Raw genomic sequence first — 16254 nt, 5'->3', positions numbered from 1 at the left:
TTATTTATCTTACAATCTGTAAAGGGAGTATTATAAAAATTAATAAGGCTTCCTAGAGTAGGAAATAAAAGTTTTAAAAATGAAGTAACAATAAACATTAAGCTCTTTAAATATGTAAGAGGGATATAGAATTAGAAAGCAACCTGGGAGGGACCAATTGGAAGGATTGATGACAATGAAAGTAAATGCATTTTAGGATATTTGGCAGATCAGTCCTTTACTTTTATGCCTTCAATGATATGAGGCCAATAGCATGTCTAAATCTAGGTTTCTATTACCATCTACTATTCATCAATACTGTGAAGAAGTGTAAAGTTAAAAAAAAATTTTCACTGTGCAGAGCATCTTTTTAATTGAGGGATAATTTTATATTTATTATTTCTCCTTCAGTTTCAAACATTATCACTTTAATTATGTCAAGGAAGTAGTTTATTCTATCAAAAAGTTAAGGAAACTGAAGTAGAAGTTTGCAGTTGACACTCAACTGTTCTGAGTTCACTGAAAGTAAAATGCTAAACTGTCAGGAATAAACTGCAGGAACCTCTCTTGAGGCTCGTGAGTGGGCTGAGAAGTGGCAGATGAGGTTATCTGTAGGTAAGGGAATGCATTTAGAGGGGGGACAAAAAAAAAAAAAAGGAGGTTAAATAAACCAGGCTGCATTCACAGGCTGGCAGGCTCCTACTTCTCAGTTCCCATCTTGAAAAAGGGATCTAACAGTTGACTGGTAATTGTTCCCTGAAAAAATTATTTCAGGAAGGTACTGTACCCACAAAGGTCAACATTTTGCTGGTCAACACCTGGGAAGAGATTGGCATCCAAACAAAAGACATCCTACTTCCTTAGTACAGGATTAAGATCCTCCATACTTCGTACAATTCTGGTTGCTCCTTCTTTTTAAAAAGCTGTATCAGATAAGGGAATGCATTTGCAATGAACCAGCAAATAGTGAGGATTTCCTGTTAAGAACGGCTAAAAAATTAGGGCTCTTCTATTGGGAAAGATAATGGTCGCGTGAGGCTATGCTCAGAGTCCATCAAATCATAACATCATGAAAGGTTTGGGTAGGAGAGACACAACCCTATTTACCAAACCCAAGAGTATTGGAACTAAGGAGTATCCTTGAAACATTGCAGAGGTAAACAGTGGGGAAGGGGATGTGTTATAGGTGCCTTATGGAATGAGTTATCCCTGAAGTTGTAATGAAATAGCACGTTTTAAAAAATAAAGTAATTCAGGTCAATTCATGCACTGTAAACCTATTGTTAGCAAATAGAAGGTTAGAGAAGCAGAGGACAAATCATTCCTTTCTACAGTGGTGACTTTCACAAGAAATAGAATTGGAAGGCTAAATAGATAATGAGTATGGTATTCTTGAGGCTTTTAGTTTAAAAATTTATTAAAAAAATAAAAATGTATTAAAAGGGTTAGTATTGTAGATAGTAATGCATTTATGGATTACAAAATTCCTTGTTCTTTTCCTACTTTTGGCTTCACATCTGTTTGTATAAAACACCATCATGTCAAAATGATGGATGTAGAAATTCAGGCTCAGTGCTTGTGGAGGCACTATGGTGTAGTGGTTCAGGTTATAGCCTTTGAAACCTCACTGGTGTCCACTGCTTATTAACTGCATGGTCTTGAGCAAGCTTTTTAATTTCTTGGAGGCGCATTTCTCATTTGTAAAATGGCTTTGTAATACCTACCCTATAGGTTTGTTTGAAGTCATTGATAAGCAAGTCGCTAAACAAAGTGCGTGGCTCCTCTCCATCTCCCAATGTCCTCCATGTTATTCTTTATGCTCCACAAGTATGGAGAAGTCAGATGGGGGAAATCGAAGAGGGAGACAAACCAGGAGAGACTGTGGACTCTGAGAAACAAACTGAGGTTTTTGGAAGGGAGGATGGTAGGGGGTTGGGTGAGCCTGGTGGTGGGTATTACAGAGGGCACGTATTGCATGGAACACTGGGTGTGGTGCATAAACAACAAATTCTGAAACACTGAAAAGAAATAAAACAAAATGGAAAAAACAAACAAAAAAAGTGCATGGCACCTGGTAAATGCTAAGTAATTGGCAGTTCTTACTGTTATTGTGGGCTTTAGAGCCATGCGTGTTATCCTGAATTCCAAAGCTTGTAACAGATGTCATGAATAAGGTGTGCCTCCATTTTGCTAATATGGCCGTTTTAAAGTTTTTTGATCATCTTGAATATATATAGCCTTTTGGAAATGTAGATGACACAGTAAAATACCTAATTACAACAAATTTAATTATACAGATATATTCAAATTGCATATGGTGTAAAATAATACCTTAATGAAGAACTACTGTTTTCTTCCTCCACTATCCCATTTTGTAAAACAGTTTTGTTTAAATTCTTCACAAGTATCTCTGACATCAATGTTTCTATAAGCATGGAGAACCAATTTTGAGTCACCTAATAGTTTTCTGGAAGACACTACATTCATGTTCATCTAAGTTGTTAGGTAAAGGTACAACACTAATCAGCGTATGCTAACATCACTGTAATTTTGATCTCAAGCCACATATATCTATTTGCATAACACTAGGTAAGTTGATTATTCCATTCATTCTAAATGTTTTATTTTTTATCTTCTCTAGGTACTTACTATATTGCAACTTTAACTGATCTTTCAAAGTCTTTTTTACAATGATATCAAACAGTTAATACAGTGAAGTCACACCCTGTAAATAATCCTTAGATCTATGTTACATTTCATTGTTTTTAACTCCCAATCCAATTCTGTAAATTTGCCTCTGTAATCACCTAAAACTCACATTAATTGAGGCCTCAGACTGTGTCCTTTAGAGTACTTTAATATTAAAAGAAAATAACTTAGATAAGGCCCCTTATAATTAAAGAATTTATAAGTACTTGACTATAAGATTGTCGCTTATTTTCCTCAGACATAATGAGTCGGGAGACATGCCTTATATTTAGGAAGATAGGGATATATATTTTCTTGAAAATTATATCCAGTTACATAACCTTAAGAGCATTCATGTTTTCCTATTTTTAAAAGAAAATAGGAAAATTCATTCCATATATGTGTTAAGTGCCAGGATGATCCATACATGTATGAGACAATGTTCTTGGTGTCATCTGAGTTTTCATACTTTGGAGAATATTTAATTCAAGAAAAAATATTGAACACCTACTATGTGCAAAGCATTTGCAGAAAAATATGAGTTGCAGCCTCTGTCCTCAGTAGTTTACAAACTATTCCAAGGGAATAAAACAAACAAATCATTCTTACCTGGGAAAGTAAAGAAGCTACAGACTGCTCTGGGGTTCTTAGATAGGTGAAGCCATATTTAGTTGAGGAATATCAGAAAAAGCTTTAGGAAGTCAATTCATATTTGAGATGAAGTGTAAAGGATGTGTAAGATAGGCATTTGTGTATGTGTAAGATAGGAGTAAAGTAGTGAGAAAGGGGACCAGAGCCTAATAAGGAAAAGGAAATGACATGAACAAAGGCCTGGTAGAAGAAAAGCAAGAAGAATTATTCAGGAACAATGAATAGTCCACTTAGATGTAATAAAGAATTCCTGGGAACAATGGGAATATAAGACTGGGCTGTGAATGAGATTAGGCTAGACTGTAAAAACCAACTGTGGCTGCATATCCTTAGAGCTTAGAACTGAGGCTACTGGCTAGCTGATGAACCCACAAATATAGGTAGTGTGCTACATGAGGGACAGGTCTTTCATTAACACCACAAGTTTCTCTGGCCCAATGAAGGGAGTTTGATAGTAATTCTTGCTAAAAATATAATTTTAAAAACAATTAAAAAATAAATAAAATTAAGAAAAGACCAGAGTCATCTGGGAGAGAAGAAGAGATTGAGAAAAATTTTAGAGACTTATCAGAGGAATTGGAGACCATTTGGATATTGGATTTTAAAGCATTGAAGTATTGGCAATGATAAGGTGTATAGCTATACCATTTAGTTGTACAGTTTTGGTGGTGTAATCAACAAATTTGGTGATATTGATATTTCACATAATGTGTAAGGGGATTGCAGAAATGGTTCAGAAGGCAGTTCACATAAGGAAAGAAAGAGGTGAAGAGAAGAAGTCTGCAGGGAAAGAACATACACAGTAATTCATCACAGGGAAAAACAAACTTTTCACCATCAATTAAAGAAACTCAAATGAAAATAACAGTAAGGTAGAGGGGTACCTGGGTGACTCAGTGGGTTAAGTGTCCAACTCTTGATTTTGGCTTGGGTCATAATCTTAGGGGCTTCGGTTTAAGCCCCATGTCAGGCTCGGTGCTGGGTGTAGAGCCTGCTTAAGATTCTCTCTCTCTCTCCCCCTCTCTCCACTCCTTCCACCCTGCCCAGTCACATGCGCTCTCTCTCACTCTCTTTCTCAAAGATAAAATAATAGTAAGGTAGAAACATATATCTATTAGAATGTCTAAGCACAAAATGAGGTGTTAGAAGAGCTGTAGGGTAACAGATAATGTTTGATGGTGGTTCCATTGCATGACAATTCATGGAAATGTATACACAAAACAATGTTAAATGAAAGAATTAGATCACAAGAGAGTATATAAACACTGATTATATCTATAATGTTGAGACATATTAGAAGAGAATTTGAAGGAATGTAGTTTTTGTTCTTTAGCATTTTCTTTCTGGAAGAGTTATTTAACTGCATTCTAATTTGAAAAGAATGAAATGAAAAATGATTTCCCATCATACCCCTAAAACACATATACATACACACATCTTTGCAAATAGATTGTGGTAAAATATGATGTTCAGTGTTTGAGATGTTGCAACATTATCTATAAATCAGGGATGCAACTGAAGTTGTACTTCCCTTCATTATCTTCCATAAGTCTGATGAGGCATTTTTTGATCACTGCTTATTATCGTAATGAGAAAAGAGGAAATCTTTTCCTCGTAAATCCTGACAAGCTGCATTTTAAATCTTTCCTCAGTATAAATTCTTTGCCCCCACTAAATAAATACACAAAGTGTAAGCTTATTATTGCTTATTTTCTCTACCTTTTTCTGAATACTCAGTAGGTCATTCTTGACCTTTACCTGTCAGTTGATATTTGTTCTCCCTTCCCCCAGATTGGCACACACAGTAAGGTTCAGATTTATAAGCAGCTAACACTGGATGAATTGAATGCCTACTATGTGGCACACGTTGTTCCCTGGCTTTCTACAGAGAAGATTTTATTTGATCTTAATAGTAACCATGTGAGGTCTGAAATATCCCTATCCTTGTTTCACAAAAACATCAGTTCAGCAAGCAGTTCTTTTCAGATCCTAGAACATTGCTCTTTCCTGCCATGGTGTTTTTCATGGGGCAAGTTCCCAAGAAAAAGAAGGCACACTGTGTGTTATGGCTTATAGTATAGTTTTTAACATATACAATATTTTTTTTAGAAAGCTGCATATTTTAAGAAAACTTTTTTTAAAGTGTGTTGTTTTTCCTATTTTAATGTATACTGTTGCTATAAAAAATTATTACAAGGGAATGTAGAATATTTGCTACAAAGCAATTCAAAATTATACAAGCAATTTAAGTAGAATCCAAACACGAAGCAAGATTATCTACTTAATGATTTCAATTAAATAAAACTTACAAGCTGATAAAAAATTTGAAGTTTTATTTAAATTGGTACATGATGTTGACATGCTGACTAATTACAGTACAAAATTAACATAGCATTACATAATGCAGCGCATAAGGCAAACAAGGAAACTTTTGAAAAGGTGTGGTAAACCATAAATAACAAGCTATAAGGACTAAATAGGACCATAAAATAAAGTATACTAACTATGAGGATGTTTTCTGACCCATAATATAATATTATTAAGGCTGTATTGGAGAGATTGCAGTACTGGCTTCTTTGAGACTGCCGGAATGTTACTCAGGTTGGAAATGTACATGAGATGATAGCCCACATTTTAAGGTGGGTGAAAGGGGGTATTTGTAAGAAGCACATAGAAAGATGAATTGAAAAACTGTCTTGTTTGTCCTGTCTTGGAGAAAAGGTAAGTATTTTAGAAATAGGAAATGTAACTGTAATGTAATGAGATTCATATATGTAAATCATGTGTACACAGACTTCCATCTCCTTTTGATCTTAGTCACACTGTGTCTATGGCTCACAGGAGTAAAAAACCCTGATGAAAAGGTAGTTTTACAGAAAAAGAAATTGAGTTAAAATCAGTGAAAGGAACAGCATTTTAAAACAGATACCCAAAAGTAAGTGGCATAAAGAATGCATGCAAAAAAGGTATTGCTTTCTAGTTGAATTCTAAATACTTCTATTGATAATGTACAGCTCACTCAGATTCCAGAGAATAATTGGAAATAGAGACTTTGTGAAACAGACTTCTCCTTTAACTTGTTCACCTGACAGTGGGCTTTGAATTATATTTTATCACCATTCAGCCTAAGTTAAGATACCCAGCTCACAGCAAGACCATACAAACAGTATCTGAAATACTAAAACACATATTCTATGTAAGTAACATTAAGGTTAGGGTAAAGATTGATAAAAGCAATGACAGTAACATTAATGTGATACCAGGAGCTCTGAGCTCCTTCCATCAGCAACGAGGAACATGTTGAAATTACCAGAGAGGGCAGTACAGTGACTTTTCTAACTTAAATTTGCAAGTAGATGAGCTTTCAACTTTTCAGTCTAAACTATACAGATATCTAATGCCTTTTTAATAAAGATGTGGTGCCAAACATATATATATATATATATATATATATATATACATATATAGATATATTTACATATGTTGGTGTGTACCCATCCCACAGGGTATCTGACCAAGACATTAGCCCAGAAAACTGTGTTCTTTTCTTCTCAGGTTTTTGTATAAATGTGTACTTTAAGGACTTTGTGGGCAATACATGATATAAATATGTTTTAGGGCCATTGAAATGCAAATTATAGAATATATAAGATATATATAAATTTATATATATATATATGTATATATATATAACATCGCCATTATCGGATTTATATCTAGGATCCAGTGGGTTTTCCTTACCAAAGAACTGAAATACTGAATGTTATATTACAAAATTACAAAGTTTTAAACTTACTGTTACTCCCTAGTTACTTTCTTTAGAGTGGTTATCATACAAGGTCATCAGAAGATCTGTCATAATATCTTTCTTCATGACTACGTATTTTATAAAAGTATCATTTTATATTATCCAATAAATGAATGATAGAGTAATTACGGTTATATGGTTCATAATCTTACATCCCTTTCCCTACTGTTAGCTTTTCAGCTCCATATCTTCATTGTGCAGAGTATTTACAATAAGTTAATTCTCTTCTCTGTAAGTTGGTATCATCATCTATAAAATGAGAGGTTAATCTTCATTTAATCCATAAATTCCCTTCCGGCTCTAGAATTCCATGTTCCAGTGATTATCCCCAAACTATTATACAAGTTTGTGAAGTTGTTTTTAAAAACAGTATCTAAAAAACAAACAAAAACAAAACACATACACTTTAGTGACCTGCATGAATTGAGAACTCACGTGGCATGAAAAACTCCTTTTTGTTTGACTCTTATTCTAAAAGATTTTATTTATTTATTTGTTTATTTTTTATTTTTTAAACAATTTTTTTCAATTTTTTATAAACATATAATGTATTATTAGCCCCAGGGGTACAGTTCTGGGAATCACCAGTTTTACACACTTCACAGCACACACTATAGCACATACCCTTCCCAATGTCCATAACCCCACCACCCTCTCCCTACCCACCTCCACCCGGCCACCCTCAGTTTGTTTAGTGACATTAAGAGTCTCTTGTGGTTTGTCTCCCTCCCAATCCCATCTTGTTTCATTTATCATTTTCCTACTCCCCAAACCACCCAGGTTGCATCTCCACTTCCTCATATCAGTGAGATCATATGATTGTTGTCTTATTCCAATTGACTTATTCTGCTAAGCATAATACCCTCTAGTTCCATCCACGTCGTTGCAAATAGCAAGATTTTATTTCTTTTGATGGCTGCATAGTATTCCATTGTGTATATATACTGGATCTTCTTTATACATTCATCTGTCGATGGACATCTAGGTTCTTTCCATAGTTTGGCTATTGTGGACATTGCTGCTATAAACATTCAGGAGCACGTGCCCCTTGGGATCACTACGTTTGTATCTTTTTTTTATTTTTTTAAGATTTTTATGCATTTCACAGACAGAGATCACAAGTAGGCAGAGAGGCAGGCAAAGAGAGAGGAGGAAACAGGCTGCTTGTGGAGCAGAGAGCCCGATGTGGGGCTCGATCCCAGGACTCGAGGATCACGACCTGAGCCAGAGGCAGAGGCTTTAACCCACTGAACCACCCAGGTGCCCCACTACATTTGTATCTTTAGGGTAAATACCCAGTAGTGCAATTTCTGGGTCCTAAGGTAGCTCTATTTTCAACTTTTTGAGGAACCTCCATGCTGTTTTCCAGAGTGTCTGCACCAGCTTCCATTCCCACCAACAGTGTAGGAGGGTTCTCTTTTACTTACATTCTCACCAACATCTGTTGTCTCCTGACTTTTTAATTTTAGCCATTCTGTCTGCTGTTTTAGGATTATTTGTTCCATTTCTTTGAAATAAATGGATAGGATTTTGATAGGGATTGCATTAAATGTGTAGATTGCTTTAGGTAGCATAGACATTTCATGATATTTGTTCTTCGAATCCATGAGCATGGAACATTTTTCCATTTCTTTGTGTCTTCCTCAATTTCTTTCATGAGTACTTTATAGTTTTATGAGTATGGATTCTTTGCCTCTTTGGTTAGGTTTATTCCTAGGTATCTTATGGTTTTGGGTACAATTGTAAATGGGATTGACTCCTTAATTTCTCTTTCTTCTGTCTTGTTGGTGTAAAGAAATGCAACTGATTTCTGTGCATTGATTTTATATCCTGACACTTTACTGAATTCCTGTACAAGTTCTTGCAGGTTTGGATTGGAGTCCTTTGGGTTTTCCACACATAGTATCACATCATCTACAAAGAGTGATAGTTTGACTTCTTCTTTGCTGATTTGGATGCCTTTAATTTCTTTTTTTTTTCCATTGAAAATGATATTTGAGGTGGGTTTTCATAGACGGCTTTGATGATATTGTAGTATGTGCCCTCTACCCCTACACTTTGAAGAGTTTTGATCAGGAAGGGATGCTGCTGTACTTTGTCAAATGCTTTTTTAGCATCAATTGAGAGTATTGTATGGTTCTTTTTCTTTCTTTTATTAATGTACTGTGTCACATTCATTGATTTGCAGATGTTGTAACAACCTTGCAGCCCTGGAATAAATCCCACTTAGTCGTGGTGAATAAACCTTTTAATGTACTGTTGGATCCTATTGGCTAGTATTTTGGTGAGAATTTTCACATCTGTCTTCATCAAGGATATTGGTCTGTAATTCTTTTTTTTTTTTTTTTTCTGATGGGATCCTTGTCTGGTTTTGGGATCAAGGTGATACTGCCCTCATAAAATGAGTTTGGAAGTTTTCCTTCCATTTTTGTTTTTTGGAACAGTTTCCGGAGACTAGGAATTAGTTCTTCTTTAAATGTTTGGTAGAATTCCCCTGGTAAGACATCTGGTCCTGGGCTTTTGTTTGTTCGAGATTTTTGATGACTGTTTGAATCTCCTTACTGGTTATGGATCTGTTCAGGTTTTCTATTTCTTCCTGGTTCAGTTTTGGTAGTTTTTGGTATGTCTCTAGGAATGCATCCATTTCTTCCAGATTGTCAAATTTGTTGGCGTAGAGTTGCGCATAGTATGTTCTTATAATTGTTTGTATGTCTTTGATGTTGGTTATGATCTCTCCTCTTTCATTCATGATTTTATTTATTTGGTCCTTTCTCTTTTCTTTTTGATAAGTCTGGCCAGTTGTTTATCAATCTGCTGAGCAAGGAGCCCGATGTGGGACTCGAACCCAGGACCCTGGGTTCATGACTTGAGCCGAAGGCAGTGGCTTAACCGACTGAGCCACCCAGGTGTCTCCCTTTCTTGTTTCTTGAGAAAGGCTTGTATCGCTACATATTTTCCTCTCAGGACTGACTTTGCTGTGTCCCACAGATTTTGAACCATTGTGTTTTCATTATCCTTTGTTTCCATGAATTTTTCCAATTCTTCTTTAATCTTTTGGTTGACCCATTCATTCTTTAGAAGGATGCTGTTTAGTCTCCATGTATTTGGGTTCTTTCCAACTTTCCTCTTGTGATTGAGTTCTAGCTTCAGGGCATTGTGGTCTGAAAAGATGCAGGGAATGATCCCCATCTTTTGATACCAGTTGAGACCTGATTTATGACCCAGGATGTGATCTATTCTGGAGAATGTTCCATGTGCACTAGGAAAGAATGTGTATTCTCTTGCTCTGGGATGGAATGTTTAATGTATCTGTGATGTCCATCTGGTCCAGTGTGTCATTTAAAGCCTTTATTTCCTTGTCGATCTTTTGTTTGTGTCATTTGTCCATTTCAGTGAGGGGAGCGTTAAATTCCCCTACTATTATTGTATTATGGTTGATGTATTTCTTTGATTTTGTTATTAATTGGTTTATGTAGTTGGCTTCTCCCATGTTAGGGGCATAGATATTTAAAATTGTTAGATCTTCTTGTTGGAGAGACCCTTTGAGTATGATACGGTGTCCTTCCTCATTTCTTATTATAGTCTTTGGCTTAAAGTCCAATTGATCTGATATATGGATTGCCACCCCAGCTTTCTTTTGATGTCCATTAGCATGGTAAATTGTTTTCCACCCCCTTGTTTTAAATCTGGAGGTGTCTTCTGTTCTAGAATGAGTTTCTTGTAGGCAGCATATTGATGTGTTGTTGTGGTTTTTTTTTTTAATCCATTCTGATACCCAGTGTCTTTTGATTGGGGCATTTAGCCCACTTACATTCAGGGTAACTATTGAGAGATATGAATTTAATGCCATTTTATTGCCTGTAAGGTGACTGTTACTGTATATTGTCTCTGTCCCTAAAAGTAGGGTCTCTCTTTGCTTAGAGGACCCCTTTCAATATTTCCTGTAGAGCTGGTTTGGTGTTTGCAAATTCTTTCAGTTTTTGTTTATCCTGGAAGCTTTTTATTTCTCCTTCCAATTTCAATGATAGCCTAGCTGGATATACTATTCATGGTTGCATGTTTTTCTTGTTTAGTGCTCTGAAAATATCATGCCAGTTCTTTCTGTCCTGCCAGGTCTCTGTGGATAAGTCAGCTGCCAATCTCATATTCTTACCATTGTATGTTACTTCTTGTCCCGGGCTGCTTTCGCGACTTTTTCTTTGTTGCTACGACTTGTAAATTTTACTATTAGATGATGGGGTATGGACCTATTCTTATTGATTTTGAGGGGGGTTCTCTGCATGTCCTCGATTTTGATGCTTGTTCCCTTTGCCATTATAGGGAAATTCTCTGCAATAATTCTCTCTGATATACCTCGGCTCCCCTCTTTCTTCTTCTTCTGGAATCCCAATTATTCTAATGTTGTTTTGTCTTATGGTATCACTTATCTCTCAAATTCTCCCCTCATGGTCCAGTAGTTGTTTGTCTCTCTTTTGCTAAGGTTCTTTATTCTCTGTCCTTTGGTCTTCTATATCACGAATTCTTTCTTCTGCCTCATTTGTCCTAGCAGTAAGATCCTCCATTTTGTATTGAACCTCATAAATAGTTTTTTTTTTTTTTTAATTTTGACTTGGTTAGATTTAGTTCTTTTATTTCTCCAGAAAGGGCTTTTATTTCTCCAGACAGGGTTTCTCTAATATCTCCCATGCCTTTTTCAAGCTTGGCTAGAACCTCGAGAATTGTCATTCTGAACTCTAGATCTGACATATTACCCATGTCCATATTGATTAGGTCCTTAACCTTCAGTACTGCCTCTTTTTCTTTTCTTTTTTTTTCTTTTTTTTTTTTTTTTTGTGGTGAATTTTTCCGCCTTGTCATTTTGTCCAGATAAGGATATATGAAAGAGCAAATGAAATAATAAATGTGTGGCAAATACCCCAGGACAAAATGCTTTAACAAAATCAGAAGAGACCCCAAATCGTGGGGGGGTGGGGGGGTGGGGAGAAAGAGGGTAAAGTTCAGAAGAAAATTTTAAAAAAGAAAACAAATAAAAAAGAAATATAAAAAAGAATATATTAGACTGGTGACTAGAACAAGGTTACCCACTTAATTTTCGGAGTATTTTGGTCTCTTAGAAGAAACTACCTCCCAAAATTTTAAAGAATGAAAAACGTATATAAGGGTAAAAACAATGAAAGGATGGAATATGACTATAAAGATGGAATAAAAAATTTTTTCTTAATTTCTAAAAAAGGAGTTGATAAAATAAGTTGGTTTGTAGAATAAAAATAAAGAAGGTGGAAAGAATTTGCTTGGGCTGGAGACTAGAACAAGCCTGATGCTAGATTTAGGGTGTATTTTGATCTATTAGAAGAAGTTGTACCCCAAATTTTTTAGAAGAAAAAACCCTATGTGTATACAAAAAATAAAGTTAGATACAATAAAGGATAAAATATGACTATAATATAATGAAGGTTCAAAAAAGAATATTTTTTACAAAAGGTATTGTTAAGATAAACTAGTTAAAAAATGATAAAAGAGGAAAGGGTAAAAGTTCAAAAAATAACAGAAGAAAAAAATAAAATTTAAAAAAATTATCTTTGCAAGACTAATGAATCATGGGGAGAAAGCCATGAATTCCATGCTTTGCTTTCTCTTCCTCTGGAATTCCGCTGTTCTCCTTGGTAAGTGACTTTGGTCTTGGCTGGATTTCTTGTTGATCTGGGGGAGGGGTCTGTTGTAGTGATTTTCAAGTCTCTTCCTGGGGCAGAATTGCACCACCCTTACCAGGTCCGCTTTCGGGAGCTTTTTTTCCCTGAATGCTTTCTGTAGAGTTCCAGAGGACAGGAATGAAAATGGTGGTCTCCCAATCTCCGGCCCTGGGGAGACAAGAGCTCGGGGCCCTACTCCTCAGTGCTCCCTCAGAGAAAAGTACTCAGTCATTCCCATCTCCCTGGCCTCTGGCCACACTTGGTGAAAAGTGCTCAATCAGTCCCGTCTCCCTGGCCTCCGGCTGTGCTCTGATCTCACCCAGCCTTTGACCAAGCCTGTCTCTGGCACACAGCTTGACCTGGAGTCTCTGAACCCGGCAGATCCCTGAGCTCTTCTGGGGGTGTCTTGCCGGATCTTGTGGGGCCCCCACTCACAGAGCAGTGGCCTGTGCCACATATTATAGTTCATGGTAACCCCAAGTTGAGAGCTCACTCATCAGCTCTGTCTCTGTAGCCGGCTTCCCTGCTCTAATACCTGTGAGCTCTGTGACACTCAGACACCCCTGATCCTTTGTGATCCCCCGGGACCTGAGGCCACACTGTCCCCGTGTCAGCTCCAACCTGGTTTAGCCACTGGAGTGATGTCCCTCAGTGGAGCAGACTTTTAAAAGTTCTGGTTTTGTGCTCCTTTGCTCTGCCACTTGCCGGGAGCAGGACCCTCCCTCCACGGTCTATCTTCCTGTCGCTTTGGATTCACTTCTCTGCCGGTCCTACCTTTCAGAAGTGGTCAATTTTCTGTTTCTAGAATTGTTGCTCTTCTTCTCTTCAATCTCCAGTTGGATTTGTAGGTGTTCTCAATGGTTTGATAAGCCATCTAGCTGATCTCCTGCTACCTGATGTTGTCTCAGCCTGCTCCTTCTCTGCCATCTTAACTCCTAGACTCCCTCAAAGTTCTTATTTATTTACTTGACAGAGAGAAAGAGAGAAAGCTGAGCAGGGGGAGCAGCAGGCAGAGGGAGAGGGAGAAGCCGGCTCCCCACTGAGTAGAGAGCCTGGTGAGGGGCTCGATCCCATGACCCTTGGATCATGACCGGAGCCAAAGGCAGGCACTTTAACCAACTGAGCCACCTAGGTGCCCCTTTTGCTTGAATCTGTGATGAGGGATGGACATGTTTGAAAATGTTTATCATAGGAAAAGCTAAGGTACAATGATAACTGGTCTTCAGGTTCATGATAAAATGGTAACTAGGACAAAGATGGAGCAAACTACCAAATCCTGGAGTAGATAATATAATGGTGCATCTGAAAATGCTGTCAAAGCTGGAGATGCTTAGGTAGGGTAACCATGTGGTTAAAAATATCAACTAACTTCCTCTCTAGAGTGCTTTAAAGCCAGGGAGTCAAAAACTGAGGTGGTGAGGAAGGAGTGCAAAGCAGAATTAGAGCTGTTTCTCATAAGTCAATAGGAAGGTACTTTGGGTATTTATTTATATATTTATTAATAACTTATTTTTCTGAATTATGTCTCCCCTCAGATCTAGCCTATAGAATATTGGCATTTTAAGATACCAACATCATCATTGCTCCCAAAGTTACTAGTTTATATGCACAAATGTATGTGTAGTTAGTTTTTATGTATCAAGATGCAGTGACTGATTTGATCCCTCCCCTTCTTTCACACTAACCAATTTACAATCTGAATGTATCAGACGCTTGTGGATTATGTCTATTAATCCTTATAATTGTAGCATATTGTATAAAAATAAACATTCTTTCTAAATAATCATTAAGTAAATTCAAAATTGAGTCAAGTAACAGTTAGTGGACATAGAGACTTAGCTAACATGTAATAAATAATGGGCTCATCCAGTTCGCGTCAAGTCTGAGTTCTTCTCTAATATTAAATGATGAAAGTCATAGGTAGACAGTAAGGATGGCAACCTCCAGGGCACCTGGGTGGCTCAGTGTATTAGGACCTCTCCCTTTGGCTCAGGTCATGATCCCGGGGTCCTGGGATCGAGCCCCACGTCAGGATCTCTGCTCAGTGGGGAGCCTGCTTCCCTTCCTCTCTCTCTGCCTGCCTCTCTGCCCGCTTGTGATCTCTATCTGTCAGGTAGATGGATAAAAATCTTAAAAAAAAAAAAAAAAAAAGGATGGCACCTTCCTCAAGTAAGAAGAAATTGTAAAGTTTGCTCTTTTCTTAAAAGCTTTTCCATAATGCATTCAATTCCATTTAAATATTGCAAAAAGCTGAATTGCAAATATTAACCTAAACATGAAATAAAAATGTTGATATTTTATTTAACTAAAAATAGTAATTATGGATAGGCTGCTTTTATGATGGTCATATGTAAAATATATCATTTTACATTGAGAATTTTGTGAGGATTGTCACTGTGATATTATAATAAGAAAATTTGTTTTGAGTGCATTAAAAATTCAGTGCATGATTATTGCAATATAAGTGGAAAAGTTGTTTGCTTTTGACAGTCTGTCAGTAGATATAGTCTAGGAAGAAAAGTATGATAGCTGCTATATATAAAACAGTAGGAGAAGGACACAAGCTCAGAGAATATTTTTCCAGCTGCTGTTATTAAATGCATTCTTTTGTAGAAGAGAAGCTGCTTTTTTTCTTTCCTTTTTTGTTTCCATCTCTAAATTCTTTGCTTTCAAGTGGCATGCAAATCGTCTCTGCCATAAATTGGATTGAGTTGAACCAAAGAAGGAAAATAGGCCCACTGAGGCAAATGCATTTTTATACCCTTCTTTAATAAAATACTGTAAGGAATAGCTAGAAAGCTTCCCCAGACTTTCATCTAAAATTGTTAGAGGGTAGCTGTTGGAAAGCATCACTGTTGACTCCTGTCGGACAGTTTTGGAGAGGAGCTCAAGAGAATTGTCTCCTCCCTCTGTGTACTTTGTCAAAATAGGTGCTTGGAGCAGAAGTATGACATGAAGGCCAATGTCAGGGAATGCCTCAAAGTAGCAACTTGTGCTCAAATCCTATGACTCCCATCTTTTTTTTTTTTTTTAAAGAAATCAGATTGAATTGTAAAATGATGGAAATAGGGTTGGACACAAACACATTTATTGTGGGCTCAGCAGCCATTACATATCATTAATGAAAGGATGCAAGGGGTAAAGGGGACCATTTTTTTAATAAACATATATTTTTATCCCCAGTGGTACAGATCTGTGAATCACCAGGTTTACACACTTCACAGCACTCACCAAAGCACATACCCTCCCCAATGTCCATAATCCCTCCCTCTTCTCCCAACCCCCCTGCCCCCAGCAACCCTCAGTTTGTTTGGTGAGATTAAGAGTCACTTATGGTTTGTCCCCCTCCCAATCCCATCTTGTTTCATTTATTCTTCTCCTACCCACTTAAACCCCATGTTGCATCACCACTTCCTCATATCAGGAAGATCATATGAT

General features: G+C 36.8%; 1 protein-coding gene and 1 non-coding gene across 2 annotated transcripts in view; both read left to right on the top strand.

Moving 5' to 3' along the window:
* The window catches only part of DIAPH2 (diaphanous related formin 2), a 987699-nt gene that overhangs the window by 936692 nt on the left and 34753 nt on the right, over positions 1-16254 (top strand). The window lies entirely within an intron of this gene.
* Positions 3637-3790, top strand: LOC132007953 (small nucleolar RNA SNORA62/SNORA6 family). Its single transcript, XR_009401499.1, has one exon. It is a non-coding gene; the product is annotated as a small nucleolar RNA SNORA62/SNORA6 family (small nucleolar RNA).

Source organism: Mustela nigripes, chromosome X (assembly GCF_022355385.1).
Source record: "Mustela nigripes isolate SB6536 chromosome X, MUSNIG.SB6536, whole genome shotgun sequence".
Taxonomy (NCBI): domain Eukaryota; kingdom Metazoa; phylum Chordata; class Mammalia; order Carnivora; family Mustelidae; genus Mustela; species Mustela nigripes.
This window is presented reverse-complemented; position numbering and strand designations above follow the sequence as displayed.